General features: G+C 40.0%; 1 protein-coding gene across 2 annotated transcripts in view; it reads right to left on the bottom strand.

Annotated features, from left to right (window-relative positions):
- Positions 1–18,976, bottom strand: part of Thrb (thyroid hormone receptor, beta) — a 371,662-nt gene that overhangs the window by 77,586 nt on the left and 275,100 nt on the right. The window lies entirely within an intron of this gene.

Here is an 18,976-nt window from a genome sequence, read left to right as displayed (position 1 = left end):
GGGTTGAAAAACATGAGGTGATGAGCTGTTGGCATTGTCAAGGTTTTGCAGAGATGCCGAGTTCTGAAGGGCAGGCTGTTGCTTGGTCCTTTGGGGCTGACAGCATTCCCCTGCCCTCTTTCTGACAGCAGTGATGAGATGCAGGCTCCGTCACTCACAGTAGATGAACTGCGTGTTGGGAGTCATCAAAACACTCCCTTTACCTTCAGTCTCCAGAAAGATTTTAGTCCTCCATGGCTATATTTCACCAATACCCTGCCTGCAACAATGGCCCAAGAGCAAGGTGATACTGGTTTATGTCACTGCTTAGATGACCATGTGAGGTCTTTGAGAGGCAAGGCTGGCCATGACCTTAGGTTAGATCCTTAGGACGTAAAACATCTGGGATTCAGCCTTGTTTGACTTGGGTTTTATCATAGGCTGACCTGAAGGACACCCAGGTACTTAAGTAGAATACACTCACATGGCCACACAGTAAGTGACAACTTGGTTCCCACAACCTTCTACAAAATCCCCTAATAAAAAATATAGACAAAACCAAACAAACATCCTCTCCTCCAAACTCAAGAAACAAAATCTTAAAAACGAGTTTTGTGAATGGTTTCAATGTAGTTCCAAGCTGGCAGTGAGATCAGATGAAGGAAAGCAGGTAATACTGTAGCTGGATGGTAAATTAAGAAGCATAATAGAACGAATGAGTCCCAAATCTCTTTGGCTTGGGTACCAGCAGCTTCTTTATGTATATTATATTTTTTATATTCAGTGTATAGAAATTTGAAAGTCTGTCATCTAGAAAATGGGCAAAGTATCAAGAACATGAAAAATGTTTTCTATCTATCTCCTTAGTGGCAAATTTTACTTGTTTATGTCTTTACAGGGAATAATCAGAAAGAAAATTTATGTGCATATATGCTCATGCATATACATTAAAAATTGAAATATATGGCTATCCTTATTTCCTGAAGTTCTTAGCAACTGCCTGTCAAAATTGGGAAACTATATAGAGTCCTCCTGGTTCAAGTGGCCATACAATAACTGAAAGTCTATCATCAGTGTAGATTTCTTTCAGCTAAAATCACCAAAAAGCTATGAATGTCCATATCCCGATGCTTATAGTTAAGTCCACCCTGACCTGGGAATTTTCAGACATTTAAAAGGAGTATCAAATGAGGAACACAAACTACATCTAGTTTAGCTTTATATAAGGTCCCTCTCTGACATTTTCAATTGAGGTTGCTTGCATGTTTTCTCTAAAGGTGTAAACTACCATCCGTTACTTTTGGAAGTTATGGTTCCACTCCAGAGTCTTTACGTTACTCTTGAGGCCCACGTACTTTCTACTTCCACTTTAGGGAAGACTGAACAACAACAATGTGCTAATCAGTACATGTTTTCTTTGTTAAATAGAAATTTCTTCATAAATAGAAATGCAAAGCTGGAACTAGTTTAATATGGGCTCATAAGCAAAGTCTCCTTTACAAAAATCAACACTGTGCTACTTGGGGGATATAACCGTTGATCTTATCCAGAGAAGAGTTCTGAGGATTCACTGTATGGCAAGGGCCCCAAGAGACATTGTTATTAGGTAAGTGAAATAAATATGGGTACTTCTCAGTGTTTATAGAACATTATTGACAGCATGGTGAACCAGAAAGATCCGGCCTCAGTTCCATGGTTCAACCAAGTCAGCCACTAATGCAATTATAGTCATTTTTTCGCACCCTCCATGAAAAGAAAACAATGGTTGGAGGCCTTGGTGGATTGCATTGTATTTCAAACCAAACATATCCAAGTAGAACCCATTCAAGCATTATGAGAATTTAAGGTTTTCATGAACTAAATAAAAAGTGACTGAATGCAAGGCTTAATTCTGGGCCTGAGATACATTTTATTTCTACAGAAATTAAAAAAAAATACCCGTGCATATTTCAACAGTACCTACTAGATTTTCAGAAGCTAAATCAACAGCAAATTGTATCCTGTAAAGTTCAATTTAAATGTTGAAGTTCTCATGGTATTTTAGAAAGCCTGACACTTTTTCAATTTTTTTCTCTCTGCAGAAATTCTAAAAAAAATTAGTACTAATTTCCTAGTGCCAACAGAAATGAAAAAATATAGCCAAACTGGGCAGTCTCTGCTCCCTAGTGAAACAGGGCTTTGATGAAAAGTGAAAGGCACCGGACCCAATGAACACTCTGCCTTATAGCACAGCCTGTTAAGGTTTTCTGGGCATGTCCATTGGACCAGCAAAAAGGGGCTTCTTATAAGACTCTGTTTGGGGTGAGGGAACGGATAAGATTGCCTTCCACTTTTCTAAGCACTTGAGATAGATTGGGAAAAGGGCTGCATTCACAGGAGGCATTTACAAGCCCATAATCACTGTCTGCAACCACCTTCACAATAATGATATTCATTTGCTTAACTGGCAAGTGGACTGGTTGGAGCAAGGCTGGGAAATGGAGGCTGAAAAGTCCTGAGTGGGTTATGGGAAATCTTAACAGTTTTAAAAGGATTCTTGATTCTTATCAATAACAGGAGGATGGTAGGGATAAGCAATTTCTATTCCATTCCCAAGGAAGATTGAGACACCCATTACACCAGGCCCTTTAGCATATACCTACTGGGTGTGCTGTCAATAGTGAGAAGCCCATGTGACCACCATGTTCATAGGGTTGGCAATAGTTATTCTCAAGAATGTTTGCCATTACTATGTCAAAGCTCAGGGCTATAGGGTGTTTCTTTTTAGAAAATATCCTAAAGAGCAAATCTGCAATTCTCAACTGTTGGTGTGTATCAGAATCTCCTGAGGAGCTATGAAACACCCAGAAGACTAGACTTTTGAATTAGGCTGGGGCTTGGGTAGGTGTTCTCCAGGTGACTTTGATAACCAACAGTTTGGGATTCACAGGTTAAGATATGTTTAAGAAAATTATTGTCAGGTGTTGGATATGTAGGCACCCTCATCAGGCTTTAATGTTTTAAATAGGTTCAGAGTAAATTTGCATTGTCATTCAAAAAGCCATCAGCTATTCTGGGAGGGTCTTCTAACTGAAACATTAAAAGTCAGATGTAATGTTCTCTTGTGGGTTCCAGGTAGGATGAAAATAGTAGTTTATTCGAAAAAATCTGATTTTAGCATTATCTGGGAAATATTGCACAGAATAGAAATGTATGATTTTTTAAATAGGGGACTCTAGAAATGATCATATTTTCTTAGCCACACAATCTCTTAATCATATTTCTTTGAACCTGCAGTTCTCAGGAACAGCCTCCTAAGAAGCTAGGATTATAGGCATGAGCTACTGCTGTCTGGCTAACATTTGGCTTTTAACTCTTCATATTCTAGCTACCAAGACAATCAATTTCATGCCAGTTATGATGAAAAATTGTTAAGTAGAAAATATCTACATGGGCATGTGACCTGCTGCTAAATTAACTAGCTACAGATCAATCTGTATGTTTCAGGGAATTTAGACATAAAGGATTGTTTTTTTTTTGCATTTGATAACCATCATTCTATTGGCTTTGAATGTCAAAACACTGATCTAAAGCATCTTTTGCAAAGGAGAAAAACAAAAACCTCATTAACCTAATTGCCTATGTTCTATCCCTGGAGATTTCACTATGGATGATAGAAAATAAATCTGTCCATCAAAGAGGGAAAATTATACTAAAAATATTCAAGTATTTCAGGACACAAAAGGAGCCAGCCCCTTTCAAAAGAGCAAAAGCAAAGGAAGATGGGTTATGATAAATTGGTTAAAAACAGCCAGCTGAGTAAGTTGGGGTTTCCTGGCCTTTCTTATATACGTGTCAGCAGTGAGTGAATGGTGGCATAAAACTGTTAATCCCAACATGTAAGAATGTGAATTAGGAATACTGTAAGTTTTATACCAGCTTGTGGCATATAGCAAAACATTGTTGAGAGAGTGAGAGACAGGAGATTTATTGGATAACTGTTTTTCTGGATTTTCCCAGGTTAGTTTTAGGTACAACCCATACAGCTACCCCTTACTATGCAAATCCGTGATGTTTTCCTGTGTTAGGAAATCATTATTTGGGGGCTGGGAATGCGGCTTAGTGGTAGAGTGCTTGCTTTGCATGCATGAAGCCCTGGGTTCAATTCCTCAGTACCATATAAACAGAAAAAGCCAGAAGTGGTTCTGTGGCTCAAGTGGTAGAGTGCTAGCCATGAGCAAAAGACGCTCAGGGACAGTACCCAGGCCTTGAGTTCGAGCCCCAGGACTAGCAAAAAAAAATCCAAACCATTATTTGTTCCAACAACATACAATTGTGTACTGTTTCTAAGATCGTCCTTGTGTATGTATGTATGCTAGTAATTCAAGTGTGGACATTTGGACCTTGAGATTGGGATAAGATACTACTTTGACATTCTCCATAATTTAGACTTGCATAGTGGAGTAGAAAGTTCTGGCCATTTTAGAGTACATTCTAAAGTCCAGGGTCACAACTTGAAAGGAGGCTACTTCTAAAGGAATTTGTACAAAGATGAAGAAGAAAACCATATTGTATATAAATCACTTTAATAAATAATATTGGTGTAAGCTAAAAATCACCAAGCACTCATTTTATGCTATATACTATAAATGCACATTACTATTTATTTAGCATATACTGCATGACAGGTAGCATCCCAAGCAATTTTCCTAAAGTATCTCATCTAACTGTGATAGCTATACCAAAGAAAGAGGGACAATTTCTCTCAAACAATGAAGAAATAGGTATGTGTTGTAGGGTGGGTAGGGCTAGAAATAAGATTCTTGTTTCTACTTAGGATGTGTTGTGGTATACTATAATTATGAATTCACCCATTTAGACTTATAAGTTCCTGAATAGCTGTGACCTTGGCTTATTTAGGTTTAAGCCGAGCACTAACTTGGAACCTGGTATATTCATGAAAGCTCATTGCCTGAGTGTACTCAAACTAAATGTGGCAGCTCTACTAATCTTGCTTCCTCTCCCGCGTAATCCTGCAGGAAGCAGCAGTTGGTGCGAACACCTCCCTATGTCTTCTCTGTCTTGTCACTGTTCAGTAAGTGCCTTTTTTCTCGTTATCTGCCCTTAGTCCTCATTCTATTTCCTCAAAATCTTCTTCACTTCCCCCACTTTCTAAGGGGCTACTTCAAGAGTTCGTGCAGAGGTCTCTAAAGAAAGGTGAAGAAAAAGTTTTATTTCCGTAGCAATTATTTTAAAAAGTTCAGCTTTATTCATAGTGTAGGACGAATGATATCATGCATCTAGACCTAGTCTATACATCTATTAAGCAAACACAGTTGGGTAGATGCAGAAGGGGTTACAAAGGTTATTAACTAAAACATGGCAGACTCTAGGGAGAACTCTGTGTAATTCCTTTGAAAGACAAACTCAAAGCCCAACAAAACAGACGCCAGGGAATGAATAGTTGCAAGGAGGTGGTGGGTGGGGCCAAAGGAGAGGGGTACCCAAATGAAGAGGAGGTGTGGGGTTGGGGGGAGAATTCATTGTGCACACTACAAAATCAAGAACAAGAGAAAGGGTGGTTTGGAGGTGGAGGTGAGAATGTCGGAAGAAGTGACACTGATCAAGATGCAGTGTACTCATGAACTGCTTTGTTGGATGGCAACTCCTTTGTTCAAGTAGAGATTAGAAAAAGATGTGTACTGAAGGGATTGAGTGCTGGGGGCCAGCACTGTGCTCAAACACTCCATCTCAACAATATAGCTGCAGCTGCTCTCCTGAGACTTCAGCAGTGTGAGTTGATGGAGGCCCTTGGTCAGCCTTTGCTGAAGGTGCCCTCAAAATATCCTCTTGTAAATGAAGTCTTGCAAAACTACGGTCTCTGTGTCAGCTAGGCTGCTTTCCATTGCTATATGGTTTTGTCTTTCTTTTACTGAGCACCTGACTATTAACTTTCCCTCCTGTTGAGACTGGACTTTTCTATGCGTATGTACAGTGAATTTTAGTTTGCTATCACATAGGGTTTCTCTTATTTCATTGGCAGGGACTCCAGTCCATTAAGTGAGTGAGATTTTGGAGCTGCTAAGAGACAAATCTTTTCCTTATCTGGCTGTTCCCAGTTCTCTGGTTTTCCTGTGTATTCCATTAGGCAATCACTTTCTAATGAAAAACAATCACCACGGATATAGAAACCTCGAATAATTATTCTGAAACCAGAAACGACAATGATAATCTCTTGATAATAAGTGAAAACCCATGGACAGTTTAAAAAAGTTTGTGCTTAGAACATTTGCGTGGGATATATATATATTTTAACATAGAGTCTGAAATTGTTAAAAAAAACAACAACCAAAAAACAAAAAAACCACTCCATATATCAAAGATGGTAGAGACACCTTCCTTGATGAGATTTATAAGCAACACCTTACAATTATTTGCCTATAGGATAACTACCTGGCTGCTGGAGGCACTGACCAGAGGCTTCAAATACAGAATCTTCTCTTGAGCACACAATGGAATGGTCATTTGATTTTCTATAACTTATACTGGATTTGATCAGAGAATCCTGAGGTTAAATGACTCAAACTTTGAGGTAATTACTCTAAGGGCCACAGTGATTCCATTTAGGAGATTAGAAAAGCAACAGCTGTTCAGAAACATTCATATTAAAGAGCCACAAATGCATATAAAAGGGAACAGATGTTTCCTGCCAGGATTAGATAGATTCTCCTTTGTGGAGGTTCAAAGCATAATGCTTTTCTTTGTTGTTGGTTGCAACCAGCATTAAAAAATAATTATTATCACTATTAATATGTTGTACAGTGGGGCTACCATTTCATCAGTCGGGTAATGAGTACATTGTTTTTGGGCAATGTCCACCCAAGTTTCTTCCATTACTGCTCACAAGTTGCAACCAGTGTTTTTGAAAGAAAGTATAAAGTAGCCTCTAATGCTGGCTCTGTTTAAGTTCTCAAATGCAAACTCACCTTTCCCAAAGCAGGAAATACATGTGAATCTTTACTAACTTTGGAAACTGGACTGGGATATAATTTATGGATAAACAACAAACAGAACTTTTCAAGTAAACTGCACAATTGTGATGAGGAATCGGATCGATTTTCTACATCCCACTAGGGGGAAGAGGAGTCTCAGCACGTGGTAACAGACACACCTATTCATTTAAGTTTCACTTAGGGATTAGCAAAACGGACAAAAGTACGTGTGGTGTTAACAACGTGACAAATAGGCCTATCGGTTGCCCTCTACCCGGAGGGTTTTCATAGTATTTCACTATATTTTTCTATTTCTAAAAATAAGTAATTAGGATTAAGGTCAGTGAAGATGTTCTAGTCATTTTGGGAACATTTGGACCCAGGGAAGTTTTGTTAGGGAAGGGGTTCTGCCATGGTAAGCATTTCTCTTATTTTAGACTGTGACTTCAGGCAAGACTTTGAGATCTGAAGACTTTTTGGAAGTAGGGACTTTGGGGGAAGTTTTCAGGACCTCAAAGTAAAACATACAAAATATATATTTCATTAAATGGGCCCTAGTGGTAATAACACAATTATCTGGGTATCTATTATCTCTTAAGCCATCTGCTTTAGAGTCTTTACCTCCCATATGCTATCCAAATAATAGAACTAGAGGGAAGAGGTTTGACATTGTGGTACATGCCTATAATCAAATTCAAAGCCTTTTGAGGGTATGTACAAAGATGCTGTCTTAAGAAACAAATAGCCAGAAGCTAGTGATTCATGCCTATAATTCTAGCTACTGAGGAGGCCAAGACCCAAAGGATCTAAGTTTGAAGCCAGCCTGGGCAGAAAAGCCTGCAAGATACCATCTCCAAAAGCGCTCCAGCAGAGCAAGCAAGCCAAGTTAAGTGTGAGGCTCTGAATTCAAACCCTGCCAAACATAAAACACAACCAACAACAAATAAACGTGCCTAGAGGGGAAAAGCAAATTGTTCTGACCTACCTGTGTTGTGAAAGATAATTTAGCACTTGAGGTGGGTCCAGTTGCTGTTCTGTGATGCTTTTACAGTATAGGGAAATGGAGACAGAAAATGTCAAGTCTTTCTTCTGCCCTTTTTGGCTTTGCAATTGCCTTAGAGTTGGTGAACCTGAAGGTGGAGTGGGGGCTGGGCGATGAGTTCCTACAGCCTGCCCCCTTTCCAACCTGCCCACCTCCAACCAGGATCAGCTGCCCCTAACACCCTCAAAGGTAGCAAATATCTAAGCCCTATTACTCAAAGTCTTCAAAGACCTACAGTATCAGCATCACCTGGGAGCTTGTCCAAAACAAGTTTGGTCCAGAACTAGCCTGTCATTTTAATAAGATCTGCACGGCACTTATGGCCGCACTTGAGTCTGATATCTCTTTGGTAGTTTCTATATCAAGTACACTGAATTTGTTAACTGTGTGTTTTCCTAATTTAAACTTTGGTGGTGGGACTTAGCATTTACTATTACTTATTATAATATCATATCTAATATAGAGATAAGACATGAATTATTCCTGTTTGGAGGGGGATGTACTATTTAATGAGTTGCAACTTAAGGAAATTATATACCAAATAAGAAAAGGGAGGTGCTTTAATTGTCCTTATTTCCCAAATGGTTAGCTTATTTCATGACATGGGAAAATCCAAACACCAAGATTTCTGATTATAAATTTTTTTGGTAGGTTTCTCTTGCCAGAGACATTCAGCAAAATAATAAAAAGCAACAGCTAATATTTTATGTAAAATGACTGTGCCAACCACTCATTTGGAGCACTTTCCACTTAATCTTTATGGTAACTCTAGAATGCTTAGCCTCATTTTCCTGAGGATGTTAGGGGCATAGGCAGGTTCAACCCTTGCTGGAGGACACAGTAGATAAATGGCAAGGTCAAGAGCCAAACCCAGGCTGCGCACTGGTGACTCATGCCTGTGATCCTAGCTACTCAGGAGGCTGAGATCTGAGGATTGTGGTTCGAAGCCAGCCTTGACAGAAAAGTCTGTGAGACTCTTATTTCCAATAAATTTCTTAGAAAAAGCTGGAAGTGGTGCTGTGTCTCAAGTGGTAGAGCGCTAGCCTTGAGCAAAGTTGGTCAAGACAGCCATGTTACACCTCTTCCTTTTGGGGAGCCAAGACCCAGTGACTTAGATCATCATCACAGCAAAAGGACTAGATTCCCTGGACTAAAATACAGAGTGAGAAGTTTGAAATAACGAAAATAGAAGGTCACATTCTCGTTTGAAGTCACCCAGCTGAGGGAGGAGCTGGGATGGATCTTGGGATTGGTAGTCTCATGACTCCGTAGTTGCAGGCATATGTTTCTCCATTATACAGAAAGATTTATTGCTCCGTTTCCATGGTTTTTCAAATTCGGACATTTTCCACTCTATACCTCAAACAGTAGGAGTTGTTTTTCTAATTAAAAGTGTTTATTTTTTCTTCCAGTAAATTTACCAAACCAGAGACAGCTGTGTCTGGAAAGATTCTGCATCTCACACTGGCTGCCACTGTGGCTGCTGCTGCTGCTGGTGGTGGTGGTATGTTTAAGGTGGGCTTTGCTTTCAAGTAGCCAAAGAACTTGGGAAAACAACAACAAACACAAACAACCAGATAACATCATGGAGCACTGATTTTGTTTTCTGGCTGCCTCTTTTGGAAGTTAAAAAGTCACAAAGTAATTTAGCACTGAAAGAAGGATAATTTCATTCGTGAGTAGGATGCTGGGAGCTAACCCTCATGGCTAACCCTGCCCCTGGCCAGATCTGGCATAGACCATGTTGTCTTAACTTCCTGTTCCAGTGAGGAGAGGGAGAGGCTACTGCTAAACCCAGTTGACCTATGGAGAAAGCTAAAGATGTGCCCCAAGTGACCAGCAGTAGCAGGAAGCTGCTTCCCTCATTCCACTCCTCTCCACGGGGGATGCAGCTGAAGCCTAGAGAAGCAAGCATTCCCTCAGTCCCCAAGCTAGTAAGGGGCAGAGCTGGGTCTGGTATCCTCTTCAGGACAGGGCAGATGCTTGATGGCATCTGTAATCCACATGAGCTATGAGAGGAGTTTATCTATTTCCTCAGGAAAGAAAAATGTCTGCACAAAGAAAGAATGGAGTCAAGGGGCCTATTTCTTTAGACATATATTTAAAGCCTTACGTCCAAATGAACAAGCTTGTCAGATACCAACAGATTGAATCAAACATTGATGCATAGGAACATGAAGGACCTGATTTTTTTCCTTTAATAAAAATAGCTATCTACAGAGCAGGTAATAAAACAGATGCTTCTAACTCAAATCCTCCTCCCCTCCCCAGGACTTGATTTTTATGGGGAAAAAAGAATCTCAGGTTTGGATAACAAGCATTCCAGCTATATGAAATTCTGGCCTGAGATATTTTCTGTGCAAATTGTAGCCTAAAGAAGAAACATTATGCTGCTAGTAATTATCCTGTTCATTGTGGCGTATGTCTACAGGGCGTCTACAGATGATGGCTTCTGCAGAGAGAATGAACTATCTAGGCTGTGCTGCCCACATGCTCTCCAGCCTGGCCGTGGCCAGCTTGCTTCGTGTCATCTCCCCGCTGTGTTTACTTAGGGTGATGCAGCAAGTGGAAGGCATTACAAAATCACCCAATTTGCTGCATGGTGCAGAATGGGCTGTTTGTATCCTGGGGGAGCCTATAAACAGCTGTGCCAATTGGGAGGGGGAGGGGTCCGGAGAGAGGGGAAGGTGTATTGGCTTGAAGAATGAGAAATGGGGAAGGATGAAGCCACTCTGGAAGAACAATCCCATTTCTCCCATTTCTGGGAGGGTGATTTGGTAGATTCACAAATATTGGCTTAAAGAAGGATACAGATATGAAATGATGTTGCCACGTGTCCCATGGGGCTGCCCCTAGGTGAGGATCCTTGCAATTGGCAGTGTTTAAAGATGGGTTTGGAGATCACCACGTGGCAGGGGTTTGTGTGAAGCTGGTAATAAGGGGGTATAGTATAGCCGGTATTGAGAAAGCCTGACTTTGGCAAAAATTGTGAGGTGAAGTTTTCATAGTTCTGATTTTAAGGCTGTTTCCCTTCTATGCTTGCTATCATTTTCTTCCTACCAACCAGTTAACCGATGCCAGGAGGGAACGTCTGATAGGATTAATACATACAAAGATATGAATGGTGGATTTGGTGCTAGCAGGAACATTTGTGTTCGTTTTGTTGCCAGTCCTGGGGCTTGAAATCAGGGCCTAGGCACTGTCCCAGAGCTTCTTTTGCTCAAGGCTAGCACTCTACCACTTGAGCCACAGCACCACTTTTGGCTTTTTCTGTTTTTGTGGTACTGAGGAATTGAACCCAGAGCTTCATGTATACTAGGCAAGCACTCTACCACTAAAGGCACATTCCCAGACCAGGAACACTTGTATTTGAAATAACTCTCTAATGTAATCTAAAGTCAAGTCTGATCAATGGAATTTTTAGTGAGGGTGTCATAATAATATAGACACATTTTTTAGTAGATGGGAAAAATGGAGGAATTTGTATGGAAGCATGGCTTGCTTCAAAAATCATACATACATACACACACACACACATATGATACATATGTGCTATGGTACCAGTGGAATATAATTATGGATGCTTTTCTTCTTGCCAACAATGATTTGCATTTGGTATAGATAGCGCTTACTCTCCAGCAAGGGAAGAAACACTCTGTGAAACTTCACGCTGGGGTACCTGTAGCTCACACTTGTAATCCTAGTTACTCAGGAGACTGAGATCTGGGGATCATGGTTCAAAGCCATCCCAGGCAGGAAAGTCCATGATACTCTTATCTCAGATTAACCACCATAAAATTGGAAGTGGTGTTATGGCTCAAAGTAGTAGAGCACTAACCTTCACGGAAATGAGTTCAAGCCTTAGAATCAACAAAAAAAGAAAGAAACTTCTTCATGTATGTTAAACAAGCCATATTTTCATTTCCCGTTATTGCTAATATTGACTGTAGGGTTTGAAAGGATGGGAGCCGTGTGTTAGCAATCATCTGAAGTCTAAGGCTATGGTCTCTCCTCAACAGCTAAGATACAAGTTTGGGGACATGCTGTGTGAGAAAACGAAGGAGAGATGCATAAGCAGAAAATAAACACTAAAAAACTCAACCTCCCCTCCCCCCAACCCGAACCAGGAAGGGGATGAGCTACAGAGTAAGTTCTTCCCATTTCGAGGTTTAGACTGCAAGGTTTTGGTCTTCCTTATGCCAGCTCATGATGATGCAAAACAGAGGAAGAGACCTGGGTTAACCCATACCACGTGACTTTATGAATCACTTCACCTCATTCACCAGACTTTCTTTTTCTGACTGCCAGCTGAGGACATGTGTGGAAAACTGATGCTCAGAATTATTCCATGCCCACTGCCAGAGGCAAATTAGCTCCTTTGGGCAATGGGATCTGAGGAGTAAAATTCAGATAATAGTGAGGAGTAATAGGAATCTTAGGGCTATACCAGTTCAACCACCTCATCAATAGAAAAAGAAATAGAGGGTGAAGAAGAGTTGATCAAAGCCACTAGGACAGCTATAAGAAATATCAAGCCTAGATCATCCCAAGTGGGCTGGAGTGAGTGCTGTCTGGGGTAAAGCTGGGTAAAGGTGGAGCATCTACAAGTGACTTCCTTGCTCTTGGAACTAGCCACTCACACCCTCTGTGTTTCTAAGTTGTTCTCAGAATTAAGACAGTATGTGGGTATTTAGAAAAAGATACTATTGGGCTGAAATACTCAGAGAATTCCTGTGCTGGTCTCATTAACTGTCGGATTTAATAGTGCACCCCTGGGAATAACAAACAAAGGCATTCTGTAAGAGGATGAGCAACTCTGTCAATGGGTTGTGGCCTGGATGAATGTGGGGAGGAGAGAAGAGAGAAGAAGAGAAAAGGAAAGGGGAGAGGAGAGGAAAAAGGGGATTGAAGGGGAAAGTAGGGATGGTGTGAGAGAGAGGAAGAGGGAGAGAGGTGATGGGGAGAGAGGGGGAAGGAGAGAGATGAGGAGCAAGAGAGGGAGAGGGAGAGGGAGAAGGAAAAGAAGGGGGGGAAGAAAAGAGCAGATTAGGAAGTGAGTTTGATGAAGTTATCAACAGATTGAGCCATACTGTCCAGGTCCAGGAGCCCCGTACGCTAGCCAATTTATATTTTGTCCTCTGGTCTAGTGCATGTCAAGACCAAAGACCTTCATTCAACTGATTTGTGGCACATGGAAAATTCTTGTGAAGTGATGAGGTTTGACAGGGTCAGGAAGCAGAGAATTCTTAATCTTGGAAACCTGGACTCTAACACAGGCTTCTATTAAGTAAATATGCTTTACCCTGTCTGCTGGAAAAGGGCACAGCCCATAATAGATACCCTGCTCTGCCTGAAAACACACATCAACCAGCCAATCCCAGCCTGAACTCTCCTAAGAGCTGGAGCAATGAAATGCAGGCCTGTGGAGACCCAGCATCAGTTAAGACTCCCAGAAACGTTACCATTGGCTTTCAAGGGTGTCATCTGCATAAACACACCAAGGGATATTTAAAAGTAACGGATAATCCTCAAGCATCAGCTTGGAAATTGGAATGAAAAGACTCATTTCTGAATTGGCGTTGTGACACTTTATTAGTATGTTACCCTTGGACCATGGAGTGGGTTGTGATGGCATTTGGCTAATGGGGAGCATAAATTCACCCTCTAATGTGTTTGAAGCAAGATAACAAGACGACTTCTTTTAAGCTTTCCTGGCAGGGCTGGTGTTACTGGCCTGCGCATATAGTGATGTGGATCATGATGACAGCATGTACCATTCATTTTTGGGGGTTTGCTATATTCTAGCCAAATTGCTAAGCATAGTGTACTGTTTTTCTTTTTCTGTGCTGGCTGCTCCTGGGCCTTGAACTCAGGGCTTGAGTGCTGTCCCTGAACGTTTGTACTCAAGGCTAGCACTCTATCATTTGAGCCACAGTTCCATTTTGGCCTTTTAGTGATTAACTGAAGAGTCTCATGGACTTTCCTGCCAAGGTTGGTTTTGAAGCATGATACTCAGATGTTGGCCTCCCTGAGTATCTGGAATTATGGGTGATATCTGGCGGTACTATTTCTTTTAACCATGATAGTATAGAAATAAATAACAACCATTTCCACTTCACAAAGAAAGAGACTAATGTTAAGAAAGGGAAAACTAGGAGAGGTCAAGGGAAAACTAGGAGAGGTCAAGGGAAAACTAGGAGAGGTCAAGGGAAAACTAGGAGAGGTCACACAGAGAGAAGCAGTATCATACTGGAACCTGGGTGGATTTGACCTTAGGCCTATATCTTCAGCCTCTCTGTTGCCTGATGGAGTTGGCAGTGGTTTGAAGCACAAAAAAATGATTGGAGTTAAGATGATGTGTGTTCTCTTGGTTTGAATATATAATATCCTCATGAATTGCTTTCCCTCCTGCCATCCTATTTGTATTTAAGATTAACAGATGAAAGAATAGAAGGAAATAAAATATCTTTGTAGTAAGAATAAAGCAAGAGGGCTGGGAAGGTGGCTCAGTGGTAGAGTGTTTGCCTTGCATGCATGAGGCCCTGGGTTTGATTCCTCAGCACCACATAAACAGAACCGGAAGTGGTGCTGTGGCTCAAGTGGTAGAGCACTAGCCTTGATCTGAAGAGCTGAGGGACAGTGCCCAGGTCCAGAGTTCAGGCCCCACGACTGACAAAAACAAACAAACAAAGACTAAAGCAATAAAGTAAAACATAGATCATCAAACAAAACAAAATCATAAGAAATAGTGAAACAAGAGCTGAAAGGAAAAAAAGTCAAGGAGAGGCAGATGTGAGAGTTTTCCCAGATGGTAAGGCAGCCATATTGTGACCTCCCTTCTCTTGGGGTTCATGCTGGCTCTTTATAACCTATCAGCAAGTGGGAGGGGCCTCTGCAGCCTTCTGGCTCTCCGGAAGCCATCCAATATCTCTGATAATCCTCTTCCTCTGATATATCCCAAAGGCTGAGCAATGCAAGGGCCACTAGCCTTAAAGAGGGCTCTCTCCCTTGATTCTCTGCTACTGAACAAATATTTATGTTGCATTATTATGGTTTAAGCCCTTGCAAGTTTAAGTTCTTTCATAGATATAAATGAACATTTCACCCTGTAATTCTAATTTCAAACAATAAGAACAATTTGTACTTGACCTAAAGCATCTTACAAAAACATGAATATTTACTAATTTAATCTAAAATGTATAGGTATATGGCTTTTCTAGGTAGATCTGTAAAGGAAAAAAGAACAAAAAGGAAAAAGAAAGGAAAAGAAGGATACCCAGTTGCAGAGCGGGCAGTAGAGGGTATCTCAGGAAACGTGGGCACTAGCATTTATTGGGCGCCTACTAGTGATAATGACTATACACAGTTCCAAGCCTCCTTGTGCCTTTGGTCCCAGCTGTTTTCCCCAGTGTGTTCTGCAGGATCTGACACATAGAAAGTGCGCAATAAATGTTTGCTGATCGATTTTAAGTAGATTTTCAATGCAAGTCTAGGATTCTTTCTGCCCCTACTTGACAATTAGGAAGTTGAATTTGGTCCAAAGTCACAAGGTTAAATATGTGATGAACCAGGGATTTGAACCCAAAGATACATGACTCCAAAGTCAGTGTTCTTTTCACAAAATCATGCCAACTCCAGAAGTAGCACTAACTGCTTAGTTCTAAAGGTGGTCAAAATAGACCTGCTCTAGAAATGCTGACCCTGCCTGGCCCAAGGTCAGACCACTGAAACACTTTTTAAACAACAACAACAACAAAAAATGACTTCATCAGAAAGAGCGAGTCCTTTCTGAGCTCACTCACCTTCATAATTTTACTATGCATTTTGTAGCCTCTTATGAAACCAAGTTATTCAAAATCAGTGTATGCAGGGGCTGGGAAGGTGGCTCAGTGGTAGAGCGCTTGCCTTGCATGCCTGAGGCCCTGGGTTCGATTCCTCAGCACCACATAAGCAAAAAGAAAAAAGCCGGAAGTGGCGCTGTGGCTCAAGTGGTAGAGCGCTAGCCTTGAGCTGAAGAGCTGAGGGACAGTGCCCAGGCCCAGAGTTCAGGCCCCACGACTGGACCCCCCCAAAAAAAATCAGTGTATGCATATTTCTGTCTGCATACCTACACTGTGGTTTCTAGTATCCTTGCAGTAAAACATGATCATGTGAACAAGTTCTAGCCAACAGAATGAAGGCTAGCATTGGGCCTCGCTTATGAAAACCTTTTCCTCCTTTCCCTTCTTTTGTTGAATGAAGTGAAGTTACAGGAATTTGAGGGTTTATCTATTGTAGCAGAGAGAATTATTTTACTAATAGATGCTGCATGATTCCAAATAACTTTCCTCCTTACTATATCATTAATATTTTTTCTTTTCTTTTCTTTCTTTTTTTTTTTTGTCAGTTGTGGGGCTTGAACTTTGGGCCTGGGCACTGTTCTTCAACTATTCAGCTTAAGGCAAGCACTCTACCACTTGAGTCACAGTGCCTCTTCTGGTTTTCAGGTGGTTAACTGAAGATAAGAGTCTCTCGGACTTTCTTGCCCAGGCTGGCTTTGAACTGCAATCCTCCGATCTCGACCTCCTGAGTAGCTAGGATTACAGGGGTGGGCCACGGGTCCCACTGGTCATCATTAAACATTTTACAAATCTATTTACAGTCAGTGGAAGCTTAAGAAGTGAGAAGTATGAAGCATTATCTATGAGAAGAACCACAACATCTCTATGCAGCCTTGGCTGTATGGCCTTATACAGGTTTCTCTATGTTCACAAGCTGTAATTTTGGATAATAAGAAAAATAGTCTCTAAGAGTTTTTTTCAATCAAGCTTCTATAAGTCTTCTTGGAGATGAAAGGAACATGCACTGTCATGCTCAGAAGCTGCAATCTTTTGACTGTGAGCTCCTAAAAGAAAAAGACTATTCATCTGTGATGTTTATCTTCCCAGATTCCAATATCTTAGATGCTCAGAGTATTGAATTTAATTAGTATTTTATGTGAAAACCTCAAAGAATTTACTAATATTCTAATTTATGCCAGTTATTTCTTGATCTAACTTGGAGCATGACATGAAATAATCAAAATTCTCATGAATATTTTTAAGATGCATTACTATGATACCCTATTTTATATTCAGTTACATAGATTTAGTCTTGATGTTAATAGTGAAAAGAATTGTTGATTAAAGGTGATGCCAACAGTCATTGGTATTCTGATGGCATCATTTATAGTTCTCTATCACTGGAGTATAGTTCCTACTTTGAGGTGAGAAATTCAGATTAGTCAGAATTTTCTCATTCAGATGTCTCTTAATGAGGCTTGTACAAACAGAATTGGGAGAAGCTATGGCAAAATTTCAAAGTTTGGAAAGGTTTAAGGCAAATTATACAATGACAGGATGCAGCTTATATACTTTCTCATTAAAAATTTTATACTTTGTTTTGGAAAAAGATATAGAAAAATGTCTATCTATATATGTAGGAAAAACTGGTCATTTCATCTTGCACATAACAAGAATCAGATTAGTAATTTCATATGTTTTTTTTTTTACAAAAAACGAACCAATTTTATTACTCAATAAAATGCGGTTCGGCCAGTAAAATGTTTGAAAGCATAGGGTTCGAGGGAGCTGTGGGTGGCAGGGTAAATACTGAGAGTCTTGACAGAAAAATATTGGGAGCCATATTTCAACAGTGCAAATAAAATAGAATCAAGTTATGGGAAATTAACTTCTTTTGTTAGTGTTGCCACAGCAGGGTAATGTGTATTCCCTGCCATTTTCTGCTCTCGCTTGACCCATCCTGTGCATCCTGGGGAGACCCAAGCCTCCAGCAGAACGCTGAAGATGGTTCTTCTGCTTTGGGAATTGATACCTATTAAAGCTGAAGCAATAAAAAATAATAATAATACCAGAAAAATGTTTTAAGATGTGTGTTTTTATCAGGTATTGCATCAAGGAAAAGACTGTATTAAAAATTACCTCCTTCTGCATGAATTATTTGCTTCAGTTCTTTAGATTATGACTTCATTAAAACATGTTTTTTTTTGATAGAATAAAGAATAACAAATTTATTTCTTGTCTCTTATTTTTTAGAGAAGAAAAGGCCTTCACTATTCAGAAAATGCAGGAAATCTTTACTTGGGTCTAAATATAAATGGTCCACTACAAAGAAAATGTGTATTGTGGGGATGGGCTAAACAGAGGTTTTAAAAAATTAACCTTACCTACAAAACAGACTTCTTAAAAAACATGAATTCCTACATATATCCCCTATACCCCTCATTATAGAATATTAATTCTATTGGCTGTTTCTTTTACAGTTAAATTAATATTTAAATGATCATTTAGTGTACAGGTTAGATTCACAATGACTGTTCTATGCTGTGCCTCAATGCTTTGGACTTAAAGTTAAGTGATTTATAGAAATCTTACAAGTTCACAACAATTCTTTGAGAAAAAGCTCAGCATTTTCAGCATTGAGTTTTTTTTAAAGCTCCCCAAAGGAATTAAATATGTACTCCTGGCTAAGGAAAAGATTATGCACCAGGGAGCTATGCTCTCTTGAGGCTTTGTTATTTAATTTGTTAAAATACATAAATAAAACAAATTCTCCTATAACTGGACATTATACAAATAAAAACACTTTGGGCCACAAAATAAAATACCTAGGAATTAACTTAACTAAAGAAGTGAAGGACCTCTATGATGAAATCTTTAAAAACTTGAAAAAGGAAATCAAAACAGAACTTAGAAAGTGGCAAAAACTCCCATGCTCCTGGATTGGAAAGATCAACATCATGAAAATGGCAATACTTCCCAAGGCTATCTACAAATTCAATGCAATATCTATCAAAATTCCAACCTCATTCTTCAAGGAAATAGAAGAGGCAATCCAAAATTCATATGGAACAATAAAAGACCCCAAATAGCAAAAACAATCCTCAACAGAAAGAACAAATTTCAAACTCTAAAGCCATAGTAATCAAAAAAGCTTGGTACTGGCA

The sequence above is a fragment of the Dipodomys ordii genome, unplaced genomic scaffold (assembly GCF_000151885.1).
Source record: "Dipodomys ordii isolate 6190 unplaced genomic scaffold, Dord_2.0 Scaffold12, whole genome shotgun sequence".
Classification (NCBI taxonomy): domain Eukaryota; kingdom Metazoa; phylum Chordata; class Mammalia; order Rodentia; family Heteromyidae; genus Dipodomys; species Dipodomys ordii.
The sequence above is the reverse complement of the archived record's forward strand: the minus strand, read 5'-3'. Positions and strand labels throughout refer to the sequence as shown.